This window comes from Schistocerca gregaria, chromosome 5 (assembly GCF_023897955.1).
Source record: "Schistocerca gregaria isolate iqSchGreg1 chromosome 5, iqSchGreg1.2, whole genome shotgun sequence".
In the NCBI taxonomy this organism is placed as follows: Eukaryota; Metazoa; Arthropoda; class Insecta; order Orthoptera; family Acrididae; genus Schistocerca; species Schistocerca gregaria.
Genome location: NC_064924.1, coordinates 346,526,967 through 346,530,643, shown reverse-complemented (window position 1 = coordinate 346,530,643; position 3,677 = coordinate 346,526,967). Strand labels below are relative to the sequence as shown.

The 3,677-nt window shown below is 48.4% G+C and overlaps 1 pseudogene; it reads left to right on the top strand.

Annotated features, from left to right (window-relative positions):
- Positions 1 to 747: 747 nt before the first annotated feature.
- LOC126274952 (U6 spliceosomal RNA) lies at positions 748 to 841 on the top strand (annotated as a pseudogene).
- The last annotated feature ends 2,836 nt before the right edge of the window (positions 842 to 3,677 follow it).

Here is a 3,677-nt window from a genome sequence, read left to right as displayed (position 1 = left end):
TTTCAATATACAGTCACATCGTTTCTGAAGGAATGCTAGATTGCATGTGAGAATGAAACTCTGTATTGTTAACCTTGAGACTTTCTTTCGGCCCCTAATATTGACTGGAAACGTGGCGTTTTTAATGATTTTTCGAATCGTCACTATTTCTTGTCAATTGCATCTCCTGTAGTTAAGCTGTTATATCATCTCTGCTCCGTTCCTCCATGTCCAATTTTTGTGAAACATCGTATTCATAAACATTAATTTAGGCAAACAATGAATGACAAATTATCTGTTAAGTGCAAAACCCGTCAACAGCGATTATAAATAAAGCTGTCCACACCCGCGTTAACTTTTACGGAAGTTTTCGTTAGCTTGTGACATGTATCTATTCGTAAAATTAAAACGCGTAAAAACGCTACGTTTTAAGTAAACAGCATTTGTGTTTCCTTTTGGAAATATCAGCATAACTAAGAGATACTCTGGTGCAGAATGGTACAGCTGTTAGTGGACTGAAGCAAATCGACAGAGATAATAGAAATATGCGTTAGAAAGTGTAGAATACTACGGTTTGTGTAAGATTTCAACGACTCGTTTTCCTTTTTTGAGCAATACTTCCCTGCACTACATCACACTATTATCTATGCGTTTTTGGAGATTGTACTTATTGGATGGAATAAACTGAGTGGTATGTGACAGTCTATGAAGTGGCTGCTCTATAAATCATCTAAGGATTGGCTCTGGCAGTTAATGTTGCCCAATGGCGTACACATCTCGGCGGTACATATGCTAAAATTGGAACGATACAGAGATTATTAGCAAAGATGACACGCAAAAGCGAGGGTATAAAAAGGTTAGCGCCTCTGCCTTCGGTGCGGAAGGATACGGTTTCGATTCCCAGTACATCCCCAGATTTCTTTTTTGAGGTACGGAGTTCTGAAACGGCGTCTTCTTAGCCTCGTGATGCCGAATGAGGAGCTGCTTGAAAAAGAAGCAGCGCTACCATGAGGAGTCATCTTCTGGCTGGCGACATGCTATCACATGTCCCACCATCACAGGTCGCACCTTACTGCTGTCGGTTAGTCAGAAGAGTCCTAAGGTCTAATCCTTGAGTAATGTAGTGGTGTTACACGTTTTGCACGCATGTTACCTCTGTGTAAAATGAGGGTTTGAATATAGAAAGACTTTGAATGTGTGCCCGAGTGGGGGATGAGGGGAGAACTGTATCTCTTCGAGAACACCGCCAGTTGTCCATGTGAGTAGTTTTTCTGCAGCAAGTCTACGTTTTGTTCCATGTGTCGCTTTACCGAAACAATCGCATTCAATTGTTGGCGTACAAAACGTCTGAGTGGAAAGATGGTGATAGAGAGAGAGAGAGAGAGAGAGAGAGAGTGAGAGAGATGCAGTATAGTTGAGACACCGGCTTTATTATTAGGCCGAAAATGCGTGCTTTTCTTATTGGTATGTCGTACGCATCGAAGTTTTTGTTAACTGTTTGAAACACCAGCACTGTGATAATGAGGTCTTCCAGGTACATTAGTATCGCTTGTCTGCAAGCGAATATCCAGCGCTCGCCTTACCACCTGTTTCCGTTGACAAGTGGCGTCGCCCTCTCGTTCGCAGTGTATCAGCAGAAACGTCACAAGCGTCAGGGAAGCTGAAACCGGTAGTTGCGAGAAGGCGAGAGAGGTGGGCCCCAGCGGAGGCGTGGATGAGCCATCGGCAGTCGTCGGAGGCGGGGGCGGGGGCGGCGGCGGCGGCGCGGACGCGGGTGGGGGGTGGGAGAAGCGGCCGCGGTGGTGGGGGCAGGCGGGCGCGGCGCGCGGCCGGCCGACGCGCCAGTAGCTGCCCGGCCGCCGCGCAGTGCGCTTCGCTTCGCGTGCCGCCGACCAGCCGCGGGAGCTAGCCAGCAGCAGCGTGTCGAGCGACGAGGCCGGCCACTGCACGAGCCATGCCGATGCCGGCCCCGGCCGCAGCCTAGGCGCGACGTCTCACCAGGCGCCGACATGTCGCGGCGCAAGCAGAGCAACCCCAAGCCGCTCAAACGTAAGTAGCCGCCGGGGGACGCCGTCGCGAGTGCAGCGCGTCACCGCGGTGTGTACCTGTTCTCAGGCGACTCGACACGTGACAGCTACTACGCCAGGATACGAGTATCCAGTCCAGTTCTCGCACCGAAGCATCTCCGGCAGCCGACGTTTCATTCCGAAGTCTGTTCACCGCACTCCGAGCACGCTTCACCACCTCACTGCCCTTTTCATTATGAGGCTCTTTATCTTTGCGGTAACGGCCACGTAACTATCTGCTCAGCTCTTTGCAAAAATTAAATTTCCGATTATGCTGAAGTGTGCAGTGTATAGCGATACTGTCTCACCGACCAGTTACACTGATGGGATACGTATGTGTTGACAAATTGCCTTCGCGATTCACCATCCTTGTACCGTCTCAACGTGTGAACTTTAATCTTCATTCTTCAGAATGTTACAATGAGTCATTCAGTGCGAGAGTGCACAAGTTACAAGCTGGCAGCTTACGCACTAGACTTTTCCGCCCGCCGAGATTTGATTTCAACAGTGCGTCGCAAGCCGACCTAACATCGACTGATATTTCAGTTACTTAGTGTGTTTGTTACATAATTGTCTATACTTGTTGCCTGATTTCATCAGTGCGGGACGAATTTCTAAGGTTTGGCGCTTACATTGCTGTTATTTCTCTATCAACCAGGAAAGAATGAGTAAGTGCTGCATATAAAATTCGTGCATCCTTTATTACACGGTATGACGAAATGTCCCATCCACGGACTGTGCAGAACTGAAACTGATAATCATGTGTACCATCACTGACCAGACTGAGCTGTTTGACTGTTGGAACAGGACGCTGCTGACGTCGCCTGTCACGGCTGATATCGCCTCTGGCAGAGAAGACTATCGTCACGAACTTCAGAGGCAACAACACAATCCGGTGGTTAGGCGTTTTTAATATATTTTTGCTGTGCTGTGATGCAGATTATTCACAAGGCAGGGACCGGTATGTCTGTCTTAGGTTTGTAATTTGCGGAGCAGAGAAGTGTACTCGCCACTGCGGTAGACAGCCGATACGACACACACGCACACACGTCAGGCGACCGCAAGCCGTCCACCCGGAAGACGCGAATCACGTGGCGACGTGTGACACGCGCCGCGGCCGGCGCGGCGGTTTTATAACAGGCGCGCAGTCCGCCAGAAAGCTGACCCCGCCAGCGGCAGCGTGCGTTCAGCAGGTCTGCGCCGCGACCGCTGCTCAGGTGTGCTACACTTCCCTGCACACGCACTGCATGGCTTAAACTACATTTTGAAGCGCTTTGGGCAGAAGCATGACGCGTGTTGGACACTACTGATTATTATTTCCCTTACAAGTGAATTTTTCAGCGGGATGTCAGTATGCTGAAATTTTACAGGCTGAATTACTTTGTACAAAACAGTTCTTGGCGGTTCCCAACTTATCTGTTATTTGTCAGTCTTTGTTTGTCAGAGACATTCCGAGTAACCGTTGCAGCATTGTGAAATGGTCTTTTATTAGCTCGTAGATGCTTATATGTTTACACAATGGTTTTTTAGCAGTTATTGCGTTGGTGGTAGAAATGATCTTGCTTGAGAAGTAATAGTGCAAGTTAAGCAGTGTCCAATTAACTTACTGCAATAATTATTTCTCGCTTCAAG